This window comes from Idiotropiscis lumnitzeri, chromosome 13, assembly GCF_059441095.1.
Source record: "Idiotropiscis lumnitzeri isolate Australia: NSW breed Sydney's pygmy pipehorse chromosome 13, RoL_Ilum_1.0, whole genome shotgun sequence".
In the NCBI taxonomy this organism is placed as follows: domain Eukaryota; kingdom Metazoa; phylum Chordata; class Actinopteri; order Syngnathiformes; family Syngnathidae; genus Idiotropiscis; species Idiotropiscis lumnitzeri.
The window spans coordinates 19,781,325-19,804,629 of NC_142403.1; the positions used below are offsets into that span (position 1 = coordinate 19,781,325).

At 41.6% G+C, this 23,305-nt stretch overlaps 3 long non-coding RNA genes across 3 annotated transcripts in view; all 3 read left to right on the top strand.

Annotated features, from left to right (window-relative positions):
• Nucleotides 1-23,305, top strand: part of LOC148324963 (uncharacterized) — a 54,889-nt gene that overhangs the window by 17,105 nt on the left and 14,479 nt on the right. The gene's annotated exons all lie outside the window — the stretch shown is intronic.
• LOC148324964 (uncharacterized) lies at nucleotides 5,690-6,650 on the top strand. The gene is made up of 2 exons (XR_015846336.1): nucleotides 5,690-5,757; nucleotides 6,289-6,650. It is a non-coding gene; the product is annotated as an uncharacterized LOC148324964 (long non-coding RNA).
• On the top strand, nucleotides 12,882-14,378 carry LOC148324965 (uncharacterized). Its single transcript, XR_015846349.1, has 2 exons — nucleotides 12,882-13,485; nucleotides 14,017-14,378. It is a non-coding gene; the product is annotated as an uncharacterized LOC148324965 (long non-coding RNA).

Here is a 23,305-nt window from a genome sequence, read left to right on the forward strand (position 1 = left end):
ACCTGTGTGTGCGTCTCCGCGGGGGAGTCGCTTTCAATTAAAGCCCGCTGTCTTGAACAGTGCAAATACGCAATTTAGCTAATTGCTACCGCGGCTCCACGGAGGATGACGGCCAGCGACGGACCTCTTTTCCCGGGCCTTCTCGCTCGCCATTAACTAAGACGGACCCCCACCGCTCGCCCCGGCGGGGACGACACCGTGACACGCTCGTTAATAATACATTAATGAAGGTGGCCGCCCCTTTGATAATGGCGGTGTTGGAAGAGGGCCAGGCAATCACCTCGCTGTTGTAATCCAACCTCGGGTTAAATAAGCTTTTGTTAGCAGGGGAGCCGAGTGAAACATGGAGGTGGCGGGCTTTGGGATTGGGGTGGCGGCATTTGGGGGGCAAAGTGGGGTGGGGCCTTGCCCAAGGAAATGTAAATGACTCTTTTGTCTGGGACGCAGGTGGAAATGTGAAACGGTGAAGAAGCGCCACTTAAAAATTGTTGTCTGCAGGCGTCGTTGTTGTGTGATTGTGGTTGACGGTTGAGGTGGCGTCGGGTGGGGGAGGGGCCGGTTTGATATTTTATGGCAGCGGGGTGTAATATTTGAAGGGAAGAAAAAAAAAATGAGGTTGCATTGATCACCTCTTCTTGATTTAGATTTACTTCATTCCATGACCCAAATTGATTATTAAAAAAAATAGAAATTAATGTATTTATAAAATATGATGAATAGAGACTGCATAAAAAAAAATCATTGCTAACAATTTTAAGATAGCATTAGCACTGTAAACTAGCCGATGTTTGCTGCGGTTGCCGTGTTGGTAACGTGACATATCTCAAACTAAGTCAGTACTTCTCAAATAGCGGGGCGGGCTCCCCTGGGGGTGGCGCGTGTGACCCCGGGAACATGCTTTTTTCCCCCGCTGTACTACAATTAGGTGTAATTACACATCCACACCAGTAGTTGGCAGTGGCGCTCTCCTTGCCCATTGTTCGCAGCAAGCATTAACTCTACGATGTTGGTTTGTTTTGCAACGAAAATTTTATTTATAGTTGCGCTGGAGAGTGGGTGGTGGTGGGGGGGCACAAATTGTTTTCTTTTTGCTAAGAAGAGGGAGCGTAACATAAAATAATTGAGAAGCAACTGCTTTAAGGGCCACTTAAAAAGAAAAAAAAATATCACCAAATTGACCAACATTCAAATACAGCAGTGTCGTCGGCCCAAGTTTTCATAAAAAAACGACGGAGTTTATATTCCTACAAACTATTTCTTGTTAGAAGCTACAATGTACTTTGCACATTCACACTGCACCTAAATGTTAAAATTTGTGACTAAAATAATGTTTCGATTTAAATATTGCACACAAAAGACAACCAAATTGTATCTCATGAAATAATTTGACAAACCTTTCTCATAGATCAAATGTATGGTCATAAAAAATGAAATACAACTGAACTGTATCGACTGTAATTATTACCTGTACCATTGGAGGGAGCCTGCGTACCACCGGTGAGATCAGTTTGAAGTTTTATTTTTTTAGGTCTCGTCACTCTGCTTCTGATTGTTCATCTTATTTATTTTCATTTTCCGACGGTGGATATTTCGCAACAGATTCAGCAAAGCTCAAGATACCACATCAGGGCAAGTGTGGCAATGGAAAACTCATTTTTAAGGACACACGCATGTGCACACAATACAAAAAAAAAATACATACATGTTATGTTGTGCCGTACGATACGACTTTGAGTGAATCGGGATCCATACGTAACAACGTGCAGTGAGATTGTTGCCGCTGGACGTTGACGTTGTTTTTCACGAGCGCCACTGCTGTCTTTTCCCTGCTTTTCAAAGTGTGCAATCAACAAACAAATCCACAATAAAGCAGTCACCGCTTCAATATTTTAAATACCCGCTCTTCTCGCGCCATCACCTCCCCCCCCCCTTGTCCCGTCCCGTCTCACACCGCGTTCACTTGTCGGTTTTGGCAGCCTCTCGCCCGCCGTGTAGAAATATTGCGGGTGATATCAGAAGGAGATTCTAATCACAGGGGTGTTGTGTTAGCGCCGGCACAAAAAAGCAAGAACAAGAGTTTCCCGCCTGTCAGCCCTGGTGCACGCCAGCCTCTGTCAGCCGGCGATACGCCTCCAGACACGTCTGCCGCCGCTTGGCAAAGTGCGGTAAACTTAACAGCGGCCCGGGAACAAAGGGAATGAGAAAGTGACGGGGAAAATAAGACGAGATGCAATGTTTCCTAGAGTCAAATACAGTATGTTGAAGCAGAGCCTTGAGAGGAAGTCTTCAATGTGTGTGTGTGTGTGTGTGTGTGTGTGCGTGCGTGCGCGCGTGCGTCAAGGTAAACACAACCATTAAGTTGCTAACTGGGAGGGAGCACGCGGGGATTTGTCCTTTTGTTTCTCGTCCCAGCACACCTTTTGTTTAGTTTTCCCGCTCGCGCTGTTGCCGCCAATGTTACACATCCCACAGTCAAGCGTTTAATTGGAGCGTCAGCTGACAAAATGCAGCCGAAAGCGCGGCAACGTCAATCCACCAATCACATCAAACGCTGCCAAAACGGCAAACGCCAAATCGGGCTCATATCACTGATTTCAAGACCCGAGCAATTTCCGAAGTCAAACCCAACTCACACCCTGAAACCGAATACTGGCCTTATTTGAAACGATCGGGTACTCGTACAAGCGGCTGATACCAAGCCACCAATACTTAAGGCAAGTTCGCCGGGCCGGATTAAAACGCTTAACGGGCTGTATGTGGCCCCCGGGCCGTAGTTTGCCCACGCCCGGTCTAAATGAACCTAACCTAATTCAAATAAAATGTAGCATCAAATATTTCTCGGAAAACGATTTACATCTTTTTCTTTGAAAAATACTCCTTTTTTCAAACAAAAATATTTTTTTATAGGGAAAAAAATACAAATTTCTCATTCAACATCTGATATTTTTTTCTAATAAAATACTAGTTCTTTTTATAATGTGTTGATGGTTCTTAATAAAATGCTTATTTTGATCCTAATGAAACTCCTTTTCTCTCCAAAAAGTACAATTATGAGATTCTCATCATAAGAATGCATTTTTTATTTTCCTTCAAAAAAGCAAACTTTGCTGAGGAAAAAAAATTCAAATTTACTATTAAAAAAAAAGAAAAAAATCAAATCCGATCTGGCAAGATCTTAGTTCTTGATCCTGTTGGCATCCTTCATTTCCACCGTAGTAAAGACGCCGGCAGCGAAAGACGAGGCGCGTCTGTGATAAATAAGTCAGCGTGCAAATAAAACCAGTGGCGAGTGGATTAAAACCAAAGTCAGTCGCGTCCAATTAGATGGCAAAGAAGCAATGTTCCTTCTAAAGTCGAATAATTCCAAAGTCCCTCATGTTCCCTCCCCCTTGCCCCTCGCTCATCTCCACATGAAAAGAAATTGTCCCAAAGTAAGTTCTTAAAAGAGCTCGAAATCATTAAGTGGGACTTTTCAAAGCGCCGCTGATGGAAAGCCAATGGGAAAGTTCTGCCACTTTAATGTGAAGGAGAAGAAGAAGACGGGGCCCTTTCACACCAAGCGAATATATTGAATGTTTGAAAGAATCACAGAGTGCTTGGCGTCTTTGGTCCTCGTGCCCACTGGGAGCCGGGCGCCAACCAGTCAAACTTTCAACAGCATCCCTTCAAGCCAGACCCCCGCCAGTCCGCTCGCTCACTCGCACCTCCTCGCCGTGCCGCCAAAGCAACACCGACGGGCCCTCCAACCTAAGTTGATTTATTTAGCAGGTCCACTCGGCTCCCCAGTGATGTGATGTGCGCAAAACCCCCACCGGCCCGACCCCCGCCCATTCCTTCCCGTCCATCCTTCGCCGTCGCCGCACCATCGGACCAACAGTCCGAGTGGTGGGAAACATCACACGCCAGCGTACCAAAATCACACACGCACGTTACACTTTTTAACCCCTAAATTAAGAATATTTTTGTGGTATTTTTATTCTCATAAGAAAATGGTTTTCAAGTTCATATTAATCATTTTTCTTAAAATAAATTCAGAACATTTTTATGAGCTGTTTAATGTTTTTCTCTTTTTTTTTATTACGTGGATTTGTTGTCATATTTGTTTATTTTTCTCCTAAAATAAAAACAATGATGTTGAAAAAAATTATTTAAATCTGATTATGCGCTCATTAGGTTAAACATTTTCCAAATATTTCCGCTTGACATTTTTCTTTCCTACAAAAGGTACAATATTTTTTATTTTTAGTTTGCTTTTTTCACAAGACGTTTTTCTTGAAAATGAAAATTGACAATGAAAAAAATATGGCTTCATTGGGTTTTTTTTGTTTTCTTTTTTACTTGAATTTTTTTTTTTTAATAAAATGTTAGTCTTAATATTATTAATTATAATATTTTATTCATTTATAGTAGTATTTTATTTATTTTAATTATAATTTAATAACATGTTATACTTAATAGTTTGTTTTTTTTCTCTATAAAATATTTTGGGGAGGAAAGAACTTAAACATAAACTTAAAAAAACTGAATTTAAAATATGCAAGGATGGAAAATCAAAATCCAAAGTGCAGCTTTTTTTCATGGATAAACTATGAATTTATTTGCATAAAATGAAAAGAGGAGATTTTTCATATCAGGATTTTTTGGGGAGAAAATAATAGATTATTATTTTTCTCTGGAAAATGTCCTTCTTCAAATATTACAAAAACAGCTTATATAGTTTTATATCATGTATATATATATATATATATATATAAATATATATATATATATTTAAGAAACGTCAATTTTACAACAAATACGACTTTTTACTCACTTGCTAAAAAAAACCCCAACTTTTGCCTAAAACCCACAACCCAAAAACCAGACTATCATTTTAAATCAAAATAGACTATTTAAAAAATATTACATAACAAAAACAATAAATAAGACTTCATTACTTTGTTGCTAATTCCAATTGGCAGCGCCTTTCGATACTAAAGCGCCGATCTTCCTGAAGACCTCCCAAATTGTTTGCCTTTCCCCCCCGTCGACGCCCGTTGATCTGTTCGGACAAGGTCGGACCTGAGGTGGTGGGTCCGAGTGGGCGGCGGTGTCGGGTTCAAAAGTCAAAGGTACCGCCTCTGGGATACGGCGGGTCCTGCTTGTCGCGTCAATACTCCTGACAGTCTGGCTAACACCTTCCTGGCGGCCGCGGGGGTTGGCGGGTCCTTGCATGACAGTGGAGGACTTGTTGACCTTGCCGCCGGCCACCAGTGTCGCTAGCGGAGCCGTCCATAGCCGAGTGCCGTCACATTAGCGCTTGAAAGCGCAGCCTTCGCGCCACTTCACTGATGTTTGGACGCTGTCTGGACAGGTTGGTGTAACCCAGTAGAGAAAACACCATTTTATTTTGAAAAAACATTTATTTTGTTAAGAGGAAGTGTATATCTCTCGTCTACTTGATTTCCTGTTTGGAGTGTCATTCATCTGATTATGACTTTCTGATTCGTCAAAGTCAAGTTGTCCCGCCTTCTCGAGACGCTATCTCGAGATTAGCTGTGTATATCGTTCTTTTCCGCCTGGACGCCCAACTGAAAGGTTGCGTGACGATATCAAATGCTAATGTGCCGTTCGGTGAGTGAAATACTTATTGAAGTTGATATAAATGTGACCAATAATAAAATGTTAATTGGGAAATGTTTTATCTCAAGTGTGGATACCAGTGAGAACTGAGGGTCTGTGACAAATCGACCGTGTTCGTACTTGAACGTCGTCTTGGTGAGTCGCCATGCACTTGCTATGGACTGTCGTAAAAACGTTTATGTGAGGCTAACGCTAAGCTAACGTTAAGCTAATGCTAATCGCGAGTGGAAATGTACTGCTTGTTTACAGTGAGAGTTGATTTTACTTGTTTTAAGGTCTTTCTAAAGCAAGGTTTATGTTGACAAACAAATGTATAACTGCTCATTTTGATGTAATATGTGTTAAAAGTGAAATGTTGAATTGACTCAGTTATGTTTGTTATACAATTATTTCTTTATTGAAGTGATTGATATGTAAACCATAAAACATGGTTATTGAGAAATTTGACATATTGAGAAATGTGTTTATTGTTAGCTCATGAGTTCATTTCATGTGTTACAATGACAATTTGGAAAACATGCATGTAAATTAATAACTGTTATAAATGTGATATTTAGATGCAGTATTTATGATAATTGAAAACTATAGAGCTATAGCGACTGATGATACTGGAAAGTGATAATAGACTTATTAGCTGCATACAATAATTTCATTATTGTTATGCAGGCTAGGTTTTTTGTCTTGGCATTAAACCAAGATCCGAAACTGAATGGATTCTCCTTTGATGGAGATGGCGAGCCTGAGCCCAGAACCACATCTGCGATAAAGGAACCACAGTCTTCACCAACTTCTTTGTGAACATCACGTGGTAACACACCTAATTACCACCACGACAAGACTTTTTTCCCCAAGACTACCGGAAAGAACATTGACTGACTTAAACAAAATATTACTGAGCTCAGTAGGACTTTGGGATTATTATTTCTAATTTTTGGGATTTGTGATTTATTTTATGTATATGATGCCGGCTGTGACTTTGTAAATAAATGTTTTGTTTTCCATGTTAATACAGTTATTGTTGTTGCTCATTTCTGCCTCCAGCTATTTCATTCACACACCTATCAATTATCACTATTGTAGCCTTCGAGAATCTAGAGTCTGGTCCAATTTATTAAATATCAAACTAACACTATCTTTAAGTAATCGGGGGTTACAGTAAGTTTTGGCGAGCCAGCCAGGAGTATTTTCTCGTAATACATAAGCTCGAATATATTTCCAAATGGATATTATTGAACAGCAATCTGTTAAAATTCCAAACTCGGTGATTGTCATTGGAATAGCTGGAGATGAGCAATGTGATGAGGTGGTGGAATTCCTTAAACAATATGGGTCAATTGCAAGAGCCATAAAAGTAGATGATGTTAATTCCAAGTATTGCGGTAGCGTAATTGTGGAATACAACTCAGGAGCCGCTGTCGACTCTATTGATCCTTTGCCATTGATACATGTATCGGACAGCGGGGTTAGCTCGAAGATACAGTCTCTTGCGAGTGTTTATACACAAAGTATTGGGAAAAACACAACGAAAGCATATCTTAGTGATATTCAAAACCTTGCCAAGATGAGTGGTAGAGACTATGCAGAAGTCCTGAAAGACATGATGTCAGAGATAAACGATTCAATTAGAGATCTTCCAGAACCATTCGAACAAAATTATTTACCTGACAATCCGCCTGTAACTCTGTCAGTAGAACCACAGCCCTCTGTAGTTGAGAGTAACATTGGAGGTGCACGGCAGACCGTTACTAACCGATCACTTTGCAAGCCAACAATTTCAGAACAAGATTTAAATCCCCCAGAAGTTCAACGTGTTGTAGTTGAACACATAGTAAAAAGAGATGACTTTTCAGGGCCACAATTCTCACAGAAGCTTAGAGCTTTTTCAGGGAAGGATCCTCGTCCTAATTATGAGCCAGATTATGATACTTGGCGCTCTAGTGTAGAACTAGTCATGACTGATCCATCAGTGTCGCAACAGCAACAGACCCGGAAAATCATTGAGAGTCTTCTACCCCCTGCTGCTGATGTCATAAAGCACCTGAACCTCAACAGCTCACCTGCTGAATACCTCCAGTTGTTGGATTCAGCATTCGGAACAGTACAAGATGGAGGAGAACTATTCGCTAAGTTTCTTGACACATATCAAGATACGGGAGAGAAACCATCCTCATATTTGCAACGCCTACAAGGAGCTTTGACGCTCACTGTAAAACGGGGTGGTGCCGCTAGCGATGATTTTGAAAGACTGCTACTCACACAGTTTTGTCGAGGTTGTTGGGATAATTCCCTTTTAATAGACCTCCAGTTAAAACGAAAGAGAACAAATCCCCCAACGTTTGCTGACCTATTGTTCTTGTTGCGCACCGAAGAAGATCAACATGCTACCAAAACTATGCGAATGAGACAGCATCTGGGAAGTGCAAAGCAAAAGGTGACTTCTCATGTGCAAATAGCCGAACCCGTCACTGAAAATGATAGCAACATTGCTACTCTGAATTCAATTACAAAAGAACTTTCAAGCCAAGTTGCAGAAATCCAGAGTCAGCTGGTGAAGCTAACTGCCAAAACACAGAAAAGAAAATCTCGAAATGCAAAGAATGTACCCAAACCGAAACAAGAGAAACTAAAACTGAAAGTGAATACAAAAGAACCCATTGGACAAACCAACAATACTCAAACGAAAGCACCTAAACCGTGGTATTGTTTCCAATGTGGTGAAGATGGCCACATAAAGCCAACCTGTGAAAATGAACCAAATGCCGCTTTAGTGGCAGAGAAGCGGAAATTTTTTAAAGAAAAACAAAGGAAGTGGGAAGCTGAAAACCCGTCAGCTACTACTGCACATTTAAACTAAGTATAGTCTCTGTTGAGGGGCAAATGGAGACTGTTGCCAGACAATCACGTCCCACGAAAGAAAAGCACAACGCTAACCTTAAACAGTCTTTGGCTAAGCAGCAAAAATGCAGCTTGCCAAAAGGCCTAGTTGGTTCAAAATGTACCGCTACTGTTAGCATTTCAGGTGTTAATGTTAACTGTCTTCTTGATTCTGGATCACAAGTGACCACAGTCACAGAGTCGTTTTTCAAACAGAACCTTCCAGAACAAACCCTTTATCCACTCTTTGACCTTTTAGAGGTAGAGGGCGCTGCAGGACAGCCTGTACCTTATTTAGGCTACATAGAAATGACTGTTACCTTTCCAAAAGATATTTTAGGGACAGTGATTGATATACCAACGTTAGCTCTAGTTGTTCCGGATATACACCCAAATAGTCAGACACCATTGTTAGTTGGAATGAATGTTCTTGATGTTCTTTATGAGATTTATTTAGACGTCAAGACTATTGAGCACCTACCTGTTCCTTATGGGTTCAGAGCCCTTCTGAAGACTCTTGAAATCAGACACATACAACACAAAGATGGCAACATTGGGTTTGTCACCCTGGCAGGAAAAACAACTGCTGTTGTCCCAGCTGGTCGCTGTGTCGTCCTGGAGGGATCTGCTAATGTTCACTGCACATCAGTTGATTCATGCGCTATAATTGAACATCCAACTCAATCTTCCCTACCAGGTGGCCTTTGTGTGAAGAGTTGTCTGATAACTCTTTCTTCCCGAGCTCCATACAAAGTTCCTGTTGTGATCACCAACGAGACAGACCAAGATGTGACCATTCCATCTACCTGCGTGATCGGAGAGCTTGGAGCGTTCCGTTGTGTTGTCTCGCAGCATAATGTCACAAATTCGACAGAGCCACCCATGAACAAAGAGGCGTCTCTGACTTTCAACTTTGGAGATTCCCCAATACCCCAGAATTGGAAGGAGAGAATAACCAAACAACTCTCTGATATTCCAGAGGTATTTGCTCACCATGACCTTGATTTTGGGTGTACTAGTAAAGTGAAACACTCCATCAAACTTCTTGATCCAACTCCCTTTAAGCATCGTGCACGCCCATTCACCCCCAAGATCTGGAAGCAGTCCGTAAACACCTTCAAGAACTGCTTTCTGTCGGTGTGATAAGAGAGTCACAGTCACCCTACTCCTCTCCGATTGTCGTGGTGAGGAAGCGGAACAATGACGTCCGTCTATGTATAGACTTCCGCAAACTTAACTTGCAAACAGTTAAGGACTCATATGCCCTTCCAAACCTGGAGGAGACCTTCTCAGCGCTTTCGGGATCCAAATGGTTTACAGTCCTTGATCTCAAATCTGGTTATTACCAGATTGAAGTTGAAGAAGCAGACAAAGAGAAAACCGCATTTGTCACTCCACTTGGGTTCTGGGAATTTAACCGGATGCCCCAAGGTGTAACCAACGCACCAAGCACCTTTCAACGATTAATGGAACGTTGTGTTGGTGACATGAACTTGAAGGAAGTACTTGTATTTTTGGATGATTTAATCATCTTTTCAAGTACTCTTGAGGAACATGAACGACGTCTCATGCGAGTACTTCAACGTCTGAAAGAGTATGGACTGAAATTATCATCCGAAAAATGCAAATTTTGCCAAACAACAGTGCGTTACCTTGGTCATGTAATCTCAGAGAATGGTGTTGAAACAGATCCCGAGAAGATTCAGGCCTTAAAAACCTGGCCAAGACCCACAAACCTCAAAGAGTTGAGGTCCTTTTTAGGATTTTCTGGCTACTATAGACGTTTCATAAAGGGATACTCATCTATAGTGCGCCCACTTAATGACCTGACACGAGGATACCCACCATTCAGCAAAAAGTCCAAAGAAAAAGAATCAAATCATACCTATTATGATCCCAAACTGCCATTTGCCAGCCGATGGACACCTGACTGTCAAAGAGCTTTTGATTCCATCATTGAAAAGCTAACAACAACCCCGATCTTAGGTTTTGCAGACCCAAAGCTACCTTATTTGCTTCATACCGACGCCAGTACGACAGGCTTAGGAGCAGCACTCTATCAAGAGCAGGAAGGTCGGCTTCGGGCCATAGCATTTGCCAGTCGAGGGTTGTCCAGAAGTGAAGCACGCTATCCAGCTCATAAGTTAGAGTTTTTAGCGCTCAAGTGGTCAGTGACAGAAAAGTTTCACGATTATTTGTATGGTGGTAACTTTACTGTGGTGACGGATAGTAATCCACTCACATATATATTAACCTCTGCTAAATTAGATGCAACGGGATACAGATGGCTTGCTGCTTTGTCAAACTACAACTTTAAACTGCAGTATAGAGCAGGCAAACAGAATTGTGATGCTGATGGACTTTCCCGACGTCCTCATGGAGATCTTGTCAATGATGCACAGTCAAGGAAAGAGCAAGAACGAGTGAGCCAGTTTGTCGAACGTCATTTAGCCGACGACGACATGTCAGAGCTTGTTGATACAGAAGTTATGCAAGCAATTTGTCAGAACCATCTCATTAAAGCCAAGAACCCCAATAACTACGGTGATGTCACACTTGTGGAGACATTTACCATCTCAGCAAGTGCAATCCCTGACGCCTACAGTTCCGAAGAATTACATGGTCTGCCAACACTTCCTGCTTTGTCCACCTCTGAAATTAAAGACAGACAAAGAGCTGACTCAACGATCAGTCAAGTGATTGCGCAGATCGAATTTGGTCAAACACCCCCTCCAACCTCCCGGAGGGAATTACCGGATCTTCCTCTCTTACTCAGAGAACTAAATAAATTGGAATTGCATGACGACGTGTTATACAGAAAACGACGAGATGGAGACCAAGTGACTTATCAACTTGTTCTTCCTGAAGAACTCAGATCATCTGCACTTCAGAGTTTACACAATGATATGGGCCACTTGGGTATTGACAGAACCCTTGATCTGATCAGAAGCCGATTCTATTGGCCTCGGATGGCAACAGATGTTGAGCACAAAATAAAAACATGTGATCGCTGTATCCGTAGAAAGAGTCCTCCTGAGAGAGCAGCTCCTTTGGTCAACATCGCCACCATGCGACCGTTAGAGTTGGTTTGCATGGATTTCCTCAGTCTAGAGCCGGACAGCAGTAACACAAGTAACATTCTTGTGATGACCGATCATTTTACTAAATTTGCCCTTGCAGTGCCCACACCAAATCAAAAGTCCAAAACCGTTGCCAAGTGCTTGTGGGACCAGTTTATCGTTCACTACGGCATACCTGAACGTCTTCACAGTGATCAGGGTCCTGATTTTGAGGCAAAACTTATCAAAGAATTGTGTGAAATTTCTGGCATAAAGAAGATACGAACTACTCCATACCATCCACGGGGTAATCCCGTTGAAAGATTTAATCGAACGTTACTCAGTATGCTGGGAACTCTTGAAGACAAACAAAAATCCCATTGGAAAGAGTATGTTATGCCCTTGGTGCACGCATACAATTGCACGCGCAATGATGTGACAGGATATAGTCCATATGAATTGATGTTTGGTAGGAAACCCAGATTGCCAGTCGATCTTGCATTTGGACTACCCTTGAACAAAGATCAGAAGATATCCCATTCACAATACATTCAAAGTCTCAAAACACGACTGGAAGAAAGTTACAAGATAGCTTCAAGAAATGCACAAAAAGTAGCAGATAAAAACAAGGCCAGATTTGATCGTAAAATCTCTGTCTCTGAACTTGAAATCGGGGACAGGGTTTTGGTGAGAAACGTGCGACTGCGTGGCAAGCATAAGCTTGCAGATAAATGGGAAACTGACATTCATGTTGTTGTGAAACGAGCAGGGAACTTACCGGTTTACACAGTCAAACCAGAGTCGAAGCAAGGTCCTTTACGAACCCTACACAGAGACCTTTTGCTTCCGTGCAGTTTTCTTCCTGTTGCCACAGCAGACCGACCTGAACCGACACCTGTTAGTCGTCCAAAAACCCGGCTAACGACTGCAACAGAAATTCCTGATGCTGATGAATCTGATCAACCTGACAACGATGTTATGATTCCATGGATTGATGATTCCCAATGCCAGGAGATTGCCAGATTTACCACTGTGCGTGACTATACGACAACCCCAGATGCAACAAAATCCTTGGATACAACACCAACATTGGACAGAAACTTTCCTGAAAACATTGGAACTGAGAACCTGGATAACGGAAATGGAGATGGGGATGAACCTTTGGAAAATGTTCCAGATGCTATCAACAGTGAAGTTGAAAGTGGAAATTCCCCTCTGACTCCTGACATACCTGAGGAATCCAAATCACCTGCAAGTACTCCTGAGGATTCAGTTGAGGAACAAACTATTGACTTATCCAAGAAACTGAACTATGATGATCCTGTGACCACTCAACCATTGAGGCGATCAGAGAGAGATAGAAGACCGCCAATGAGATTAGACTATCCTAATTTAGGGAATCCCCTAGTGACAGTTGTAAAGTCTTTATTTCACGGTTTAACTTCTGCTTTCACCGACTCTCTAAATAATCCAAATGAACAACATTTGCGAAACATGCATCGGGACATGCATGGTATTTTACAGGGGAGGGTGTAACCCAGTAGAGAAAACACCATTTTATTTTGAAAAAACATTTATTTTGTTAAGAGGAAGTGTATATCTCTCGTCTACTTGATTTCCTGTTTGGAGTGTCATTCATCTGATTATGACTTTCTGATTCGTCAAAGTCAAGTTGTCCCGCCTTCTCGAGACGCTATCTCGAGATTAGCTGTGTATATCGTTCTTTTCCGCCTGGACGCCCAACTGAAAGGTTGCGTGACGATATCTAATGCTAATGTGCCGTTCGGTGAGTGAAATACTTATTGAAGTTGATATAAATGTGACCAATAATAAAATGTTAATTGGGAAATGTTTTATCTCAAGTGTGGATACCAGTGAGAACTGAGGGTCTGTGACAAATCGACCGTGTTCGTACTTGAACGTCGTCTTGGTGAGTCGCCATGCACTTGCTATGGACTGTCGTAAAAACGTTTATGTGAGGCTAACGCTAAGCTAACGTTAAGCTAATGCTAATCGCGAGTGGAAATGTACTGCTTGTTTACAGTGAGAGTTGATTTTACTTGTTTTAAGGTCTTTCTAAAGCAAGGTTTATGTTGACAAACAAATGTATAACTGCTCATTTTGATGTAATATGTGTTAAAAGTGAAATGTTGAATTGACTCAGTTATGTTTGTTATACAATTATTTCTTTATTGAAGTGATTGATATGTAAACCATAAAACATGGTTATTGAGAAATTTGACATATTGAGAAATGTGTTTATTGTTAGCTCATGAGTTCATTTCATGTGTTACAATGACAATTTGGAAAACATGCATGTAAATTAATAACTGTTATAAATGTGATATTTAGATGCAGTATTTATGATAATTGAAAACTATAGAGCTATAGCGACTGATGATACTGGAAAGTGATAATAGACTTATTAGCTGCATACAATAATTTCATTATTGTTATGCAGGCTAGGTTTTTTGTCTTGGCATTAAACCAAGATCCGAAACTGAATGGATTCTCCTTTGATGGAGATGGCGAGCCTGAGCCCAGAACCACATCTGCGATAAAGGAACCACAGTCTTCACCAACTTCTTTGTGAACATCACGTGGTAACACACCTAATTACCACCACGACAAGACTTTTTTCCCCAAGACTACCGGAAAGAACATTGACTGACTTAAACAAAATATTACTGAGCTCAGTAGGACTTTGGGATTATTATTTCTAATTTTTGGGATTTGTGATTTATTTTATGTATATGATGCCGGCTGTGACTTTGTAAATAAATGTTTTGTTTTCCATGTTAATACAGTTATTGTTGTTGCTCATTTCTGCCTCCAGCTATTTCATTCACACACCTATCAATTATCACTATTGTAGCCTTCGAGAATCTAGAGTCTGGTCCAATTTATTAAATATCAAACTAACACTATCTTTAAGTAATCGGGGGTTACATTAGCATCAACTACGTACGGCAATTAGGAGCGCGCTCACGTCAACAATATGGCGGATTTTTTATTTATTTTTTTTACTACAAGCTGCATTTATTTATTTATTTATTTTATTATATTTGTAACATTTTTTTTTTTTAAATGAAACAATTTTCATTATGCCTTATATCGTCCCAAAAAACAAAACCAAATTCTCAAAATATGATGACGTTTGTCCATAGGTATTAAACTCTGGCCCGCGGGCCAAATTTGGCCCACCGTGTAATTATATTTGGCCCGCGAGGCTAAAACAAATGACTACATACCATTTTACATTTTATATGATAATAGTAACAATTTTTCTTGCTAGTCCATGACTTGGGCTTGAATGGTTGATTGAGTTATTATTATTTGTTTATTTATTTTTTAATAATTATTTATTATTACTTATTTTTATTATCAAATACTTTGTATTTGCGTTTGACACCTCTGCCATAAAAGAACAAAATCATTTTCAGACTATCAAAATAACACGTTTTACTTTCTTTATGTTACTAATGTTACTTCCTTTTCCCCAAAAATAATAAATTCATAAAATATTAGAGCTTTAAAAAAAAAATCCACTTTGCGTTTCACTTTTTGCGGCTTCAGTGCGTCCCAGGTTTAACTTTGTGAGCTGATTGGCTGCGCATAATCCGAGCGTCAACCCTTGTCGTAGCCGTCAGTCGCGTCCACATTAATAAACGGCACTTTTGAAACTCAGAACAATATTCAAATGTGCCGTTCAGTCAGTCAGAGTCAAGCTTGCTAGTAAAGAGCTGTGTTCAAAAGCCAAATCGTCATACATCACGGAAGCAAGCCAGAAACAAGGTGAGCGGACGTGTTGGCCTCGGAGGCTTTTGAGACTGACTTCCATCTTCAATGGGACGGAAAAAAAAAGATGCCATCACGGCGAGGGCGGCAAGCTCATCCGTCATTTGCGGAAAAGGTCAAGATTTTGCAGGTGGAAGGCGGCCGTCGCCGGGATTTTTCCGCTGCTGTGAGCAGCTAAGCAGCGCTGGCTTAAAACGCATCTGCCAGTAAACATTTGGCCTTGACTGCGGGTCATCTGCGGCCTGAGCGCTCGGCCGAGCGTGAACGCGTACCTGCTGCGGAAAAAAAAAAGAGAAAAAAAAAAGCAGCTCACCGACTTCCAACTTTCCTTTTTAGCCTCAGCGGCTCCTCGCTAACTGCTCGTCCACGCGGACACGACCGTTTTTTTTTTTTCCCCTCCGGAGTTTCTACTTCAACATTCCCAGGTAGAGATCCAAGGATTAGGATGTGATTTCAATACATCGTCAAACAACTTCCGATCTTTCGTGAAGCTTTACAAATACGTAACAGTCACAACCGGAATAATGAATACATTTCTCAGAAATAACGCCATCTATTCTGTGTGTGAATGCAAAATTGCAGCCTCATCCTGGCGTTTCCGCTCACGGTTCCCTCTGGTGTATCGCAACAACATAATGAGGCTCCCTCCAGTGGCATTAATGGTAATGACAGTTTGACGAAGACGGACTGTTTGTAAAAAAAATCAATATAAGAAGCTGAAGACACAAAAGCACATTTGAATATACATGTAAGTCTATAACCCGATTTAAAAAAAAAAAAAAAAAAAAAAAAAAAGTATATTTGGGGCAATTCCAGCACATTAATTCTTCGGTGGGGTAAGTTGATTTGAGATATGAGCGATGGTCATGGAACAAATGGAGCTTGTAAGTCAAGGCACAACTGTGGTCACAACAAACAGTTCATGTAAAAAAAAAAAAAAAAAAACAAGCACGGGGCAAGTATGGGTAATCCAAGACGTGCCAACAAATATTGAAGAAATTCAGAGAGAAGTTGTGAGTGGTGCAAATGTCATCCCAAATGACACCTCATTATCCGACTTGAGCAACATTTGGGAAAATGGAGAGGAAATGGGGCCAAGCAATCACCGCTGAAGCCTTGTGACGGCTGGCTAAGTGCCTCTTTACCTCCTTCAAGGCCACCTTCTGCCATTATGGATGGGTTGGGAGGCGTGGGGGGGTGCTCGGGTGTGGGGGGGGGCGTCAGTGTCGCAGAGCACTTTGCGCGTTCCAGAGCAGGAAGCCGCCGAGAGGAAGATGATGCTGATGAGGAGGAAGATGGGGCTGCATGATGGCACGCGGGACAGATGTGGACGCCCCCCCCCCCCGCCCCGGCCCCTCGGGGTGGCACACTCAAACATCTGGAGAATTCCCACTCGGGATTGATCGGGATCTTCCAAGTGATGAAAAATGAATGTTCCCACCGAGATGTAAACAGCAAATGACCTGAGCCAAACATACGCAAATAAGCCACAAAAATGTTTCTAGTGTCTATTTTTTTTCAGTGAAAGTAATTACAAATCCAGACACTTCCAGACAAAAAAAAAACCCCAACAAAAAAACTGTCTCGGTGACTCCAAACCAGAAGCAGTTGTGACTGGTGGTGGTTTTCTTCCCTGTCACTGGGTGGCGCTGTGCCAGTTTTGTTGGCTCGTGGCTGCAGGCCGACTATTTAGGAGGCAAGTGAACGCACCTCAGCTTCTTTCTTCCGCTCATGTCACCCTTTGGCATTGTTGACAACATACTGCAAACTCCTACCCGCGTATCACCTGGACGCGTTTAATTAAACACTTTTTTGTTATTCTGTTGTATGAACGACAACAGGTGGATAAACAGGCTAGCGTATTATTAATTATTCTGCTCGTCACAATTCATCGCCAGCATAATTAGATGAACGACAATATTTTTTTTCGAGTAAATAACTCATGATTTTCCGACCCATGAAGTGAAATTGGATCATTTCCCGCGCAGTGGTTGCGATTTAAAAGATTCCGCTGAAGCAGCGTTGTTGCGTCGCCATGACGATGCATTAAACATGAATGGTCGGAAAGGGCAGCAGACGGCGTAAAAGGATGCGGCGGTGGTGAGTGAACCGATCTGCGGCTTGTTTAGAGTGCCGTGATTTTTTTTTTTTTTGGAAGATTGCCACCCCGGGGGGGCTGGCGGTGGGGGCGGCCTGAGGGCATCCGCTGTGTACCATGAGCTCGCCATTATATCTTCAACTCCATTTAACATCACATTTCAGCCTTAGCGACCACGCAAGCATGTTGACTAACTTAAGTGGGGGAGAAGGAAGCACTTTTGGAAACAGTTTCAAATGCGACACCGTGTGCCACTTAGCGCAAGCTCAAGTATGTTACAATCTATACTCGTTGGGACCAATGAAATAAGAACAGTTGTAGCCATCCATTGACTCACAGTTGGAAAAAAAAAATCACAAAGAATTAAAATCAAAATCAAAAGACAAGTGTATCTAAAAAAAAACATTGAAAAAAATATTTTGCAAAAAAAAAAATGTTGAACAAAATGTATAAATAATTACTATGATCTATTTTCTATTCCCTTATTTGGGAAAAGTACTTTAGAACGTCTACCAGAAAACTTAAAAAAAAAAAAAAATTAAAAAGAAGAAAAGCAACAAAAGTAAATAATAATAAAAATAAATAATAGTAAAAGATATTTCCCCAAAAATGAAGAAAACGACTTTTCCAAGAAAAAAAAATAAGAATGAATTCATTAAAAAAAAATAAAATAAGAATCAAAATACATATGACAATATACATTTAACTATGTCATTATTATTATTATTATTATTATTAATACTCTCCAAAAATGTATTACAAAAAATTGTTTGGATTAAAAAGTTAAAAAGAATGATTTAATATGGTGTGGCTGACCTCCAGCTGCGTTTCTGTTCAAGTTCCACACTCCGGACATCCCCCCCCCCATGCCCCCCACCCCCACCCAAGGGACATCTTCATTATGTGTCATTAAATGTTTTTAAGTTTGCATAATTGATCGTCTCCAATAAGTCCTCATTGATTAATGGAGGTCTGGCATGAAAAGGATTAAAAATTCATAACCTTTTTTTTTTCCCCGTGCATCTTCACAATCCATTAGGCTCTCCGCTCTCGCCATTGATTGACCTTGTGCATCTTCCCGACTGAGTGTCCGACTTTGATTTATTATTTTTTTTCTTTCTTCGCCCGTCTCCGAGTCAAGTTTACCTGCGCCCAGTCGCCGTGGAGACGGTGAATAAATAAATGAAGCGCGCCCCCGTAAACATCTTTCCGCTATTATTTAAGATCGCAGGAGCCGACAACCTCAAAGACGAGTGTGTAAATTTTCTAAAAGGCTCTGAATCTTTCATGATCATTTCAGCCAATGATGGATAGTCGAGCTCTTACTTGTAATATTTATACGCTGCGCCTTCAATCATTCATGCGACAGGATGTCAAATCAGAGCTGCGGGACGTTATCAACCTCTTTGGCGGAAAATATTTGTTTTGTTTTGTTTTTTTTGTTTCTTTTTTTTTTTAAACAAGACTCTTGTTAGTGGACTTTTATTTTTAATCCGAAAGGTCCTGCTTGGATTTTAATGTCGATTGTTTGCAACGTCTCTGTAAAGTTAGACTATTACGGAAGCCCCGCAGGAGCAATCATGATCGATCAAATGTTTTGGTTTTTATTTCGTAATCTTTCTTCCTGTTAATGTGGTGTTTAGTACTAAGAGTGAAAAGTAGGAACAATATCAATGATGGATTCAATGTGTTAATACAGAAAAGGAAAAAAAATATTTTTTTGCAGCGTTAACTTGAATTTTGGAAGTAGGAACCTCAAAAGGATTAATAAATGACAAATAAAAATATTATTTATGAATAAAATATATCTTATTTAATGTTTGGGTGTAATTTTGTACTACGGAAGCCCTTACAAGTGCAATACAAATTAAAAACAAAATGTCGGAATATATTTCCAAATATATTTTTTTATATTCGGGAACAAAAATTAGGTCAAAATTGGCAAGAAAATAATTTTGGCAAGTACAAACGTGCAGTAAGACCAAAGATGATGGAGCAAATGTCGTAATATATTTAAAAATATTATAATTAATCATTTACAAATGATTATTTAGTGTGGGGAAAAAATGTTGTAAAAAGTTGTATTTTATGAAGTCGTCCAGGTCCTGCACTGACAAAGCAGCCCCACACCATCACACTTCCGTCACAATGTTTGACTGTTAGTCATGATTGTATTTATTTATTTATTTATCAAATGTTGTTTTTACAGCAGATGTAATGGGCCAAAACGTTCAACATGAATTCTGTCAGTCTCTAAAAGTCTTGAGGATCACCAAAATATTTCTTGGCAACGGACATAAGATTTTATGTTCATTTTTTTTTTCTCCACCGTGTGACTCTTCCATGAATTTCCTTTTTGGACCTTGAAGCGTCTTTTCATAAGGGCGACCTTAACTGAAGCCAGTGAAGCCTGCAGTTGTTCATGAGCAAATTAATATTTTTTTGGGGGGGGGGGCTGGAACAGATTAACGGCATTTCCATTTATTTCAATGATGAAAGATCCCACGGCACCATTTTACTTAAAAAAAGTATTTTAGGCTGCCTGCACAAAGTTTGAGAAGAACCAGTAAGGAAGCCCAGCAGGACCAGTAAAAATCCAGACTCCCTCGTATCCAATCAACAAAGAACACTGACAAAATTGTGTATGTTTTGATATTGATGTACGTCAAGGTGCGAGTTGCTTCTTTTTGGCCTGTTTACCGTGCCGACGCCGGCGTCCTGAGGGAGCGCGGCGCTCTTTCATGCTCACTTAGTGCACTCGAGTCTGGTCCGAAATGGAAAAGACATGTTTGACGTCTGCCGAGACACGAGAGCCGCTGGCCGGCCGTTGTTCGCAGCGTCCCTCAAATGTCACGGTCCCAAAAGATCCCCGACTCGACCGCTGCGTGCAATTTGCGCCGCGGTCGGTGATGCAAAAATGGAGGCGGACCAACAGGGCCAGATTTGAAAAGCCAATGAGGCATCTGAAAATATCCATGTCATGAACTACCACTACTGAAATACTGCTTTGTACAACACTTTTGTATATAATACTACTACTTCTATCTACTAGACTACTCCTAACTACTGCACTACTACCAGTACCATTGCTACTACTACTCGTATTTCATTGCACAAGAATTGGGCAGTGTTTCAACTTCCACAGTTCTGTATCTATCAACTCCAATCACTGCTTCCGTACTACTTGTAGTACTACTGAGTACTTATGTACTGCCACTCCTAGAATATTTTGGTTGCTACACACATTGCAGTAGGCCAGTGCTTCTCAATCATTTTCTGTTAGCCCCCCCCCTACCAAGAAGAAAACAATTTGCGCCCCCCACCATCACCCACTCTCCGTATTATAAATAATAATAAAGTAATCGCATTTTCGTTGCAAAACAAACCACCGTAGAGTTAATACTCGCAAGGAGAGCGCCACTGCCAACTAGTGGAGTGGAGGTGCAATTACACTTTATTGTAGTACAGCGGAAAAAAAGCATGTTCCCAGGGTCATACGCGCCCCCCCCCAGCATTGCACCATGCCCCCCTCCCCCTCAGGGGGCCCCCGCCCCGCTATTTGAGATGCACTGGGAGTATTTGTACAGTTGTGGTAAAGTAGCTGAGTTGCAGTCGGTGTCGCGTTTTAGTAAGTGCGCCAAAAGGATGGCGCTACCGCCGATCTTCTTGCTGGCACGACTAATTAGCATGTTTAACGTTCAGGCGTGCATGCATGGCCAATATGGCAGTCCATCGGCCACGCGCACGCCACTTAGGCGTCCGCCATTGTAAGGGGGGGGGGGGGGGGGGTTGAGGGGGAGGGTACGTAGGAGGAGGTGTTGTGTGTGTGTGGGGGGGGCGGTCCACTTTAGCCGGCGGCGTGATTGACAGGCTGCTGCATCTCCTCAGAAGTGTGTGAAGCAGTCAAGCTGCTTAATAAAACATTAGAAGCAGGCAGCGGGCCCGCCAGGCCCCAGAGGCCCGATGAGGAGGAGGATCAGGATGAGGATGGCGGTGGTGGTGATGCAGCGCGTGCTACGGGACGTAGGGGGTTGTTATCGGCCGGGTAGGACGGGGTCACGGCTGTTCAAACCCACACTGCCCCTTCGCCACCCCCCCCCCCCGCTACATCACAGGGGGTCTGCGTGGCCTCATTAAAAGATCACATGGACGGACCAGAAGACGACGCACCGGCCGCTCTCGGCCTCAAAGCCACCGGCCGCTGCCGTCGTCCTCCATCTTGTTCTTCTTCTTTGCGCAACTCCTGTGACTATTCTTACAGTACTACAACTATCATACTGCTAAGACTATTACTGCACTAGTATCATCACTATTACAAATTAACAACTGCCGCAAATGTCACTACACGACTACTACTCCTACACTTAAGTAGTATTAATACTTTTACAATAAACTACAACTGTTACTAGTATCGTACATTATTACAATTAGTAGTAGTTTAATCTTACAGTGTCATCGAATGTTGCATTCAAGAAAGGTTTGAAAAAAGTGTTTGAATCTTTTCGGCAATGACGTGACATCATCGTGACATCACCAGCTCAACTTTCAACTCCTCGTGGGGGAAAAAGTTTTTGTTTCCACTGTTTGAATTGCGGGAAAGCGTAACACACCTGTCCAGCATTCTTGCGTGTTTGTTTGTTTACGGGTGGGAGACGAGGGGGAGATTGTTGGCGGTTGGGGGGCGTCCGAGGGTTCGCGGTGGCGAGAAGCGGATAATTAAGCTCCACCCTGCCTGCCGGAGTTGGAATGCTTTCCGAAAAGTGACACGGGAGGCTGGGAGCGCCGTGACAAACGTCGGGTGACAGACGTGTCGTGACGTTGACACTGCGTGTGTGTGTAATGTGTGTCTCAAGTGTGTAGATGGGCTAATGAGGACTTGGATGCACACTTTTCGACTCGCTCACACCGCGACTCACTTCCTCCATCCCGGCTTCCTTCCTGTCAGCGTACCTCGCTTCACATACAAGATGGCCTTCCCATAGATGACAAGTTTACTTACTGCCTATATGTGCGTGTGTGTGTGTGGGCGTGTGCGTGTGTGTGTTTGTCACTATATGAGTAATACAGTATATAAGTATACGATTGTGTGTTTGTGTATTTGTTTATTTGCAGCTAATCTTTCTTTCACCACTAGGGGCGCTCAGCAGTTCTAAAAATACGCTCAATAAATCTCCATTTTTTTTTTTTCTTGGGTCTGTTCTCTCTTAATTAGCTAAGTTGTTGCGGCTTATATACGAGATCGTCTTATAGTCTGGAAAATACTGTAATAAAAATGGTTTCTACTATTTTTTGTGAAGCTTTTAACAGGTATTTAGTTGAATAATATCTTGTAATTTATGTAAAATCACCAAATATGTAGCGTGTTTTAAATCAAAGAGTGGAGTCGTCTTTTCAGGAATTCTTCTTAGAAAGAATTCTCAAAACTTTGTGAGGCTCAGTGGTAACTTAAGCTGGGTGTTTTGTTCTGCGATGATGTGCTAAAGTTAGACAGCTAATATGGTACAGTGTTTCAAATCAAACTGATTTAAAAAAAAAAAAAAAAAAAAAAACGAATCTCAATTTTACGCTTTCATTTTGACAGCCCGACCATTATGACATGACTACTGCAACTACTCAATTGCTTCTACTGCCACTAGAGGTGTGAGGAGATATCATTTATTTCACCTGTGACATGTTTTATTTGATCCGCTCTTTATTTTCACCGTGGAGGTTTGCCTTAGATGCCAACATGCTAGGATTGGATTTCTTCCTGGAGGGGAGCTTGTGTGGACACGCCGCTCGGTAATTGTGTGTCAGAAGTGTCAAAACAGGCGCGACGCGGCCACCTCACACTTCTCGGTAAGAGCCAGTGTTT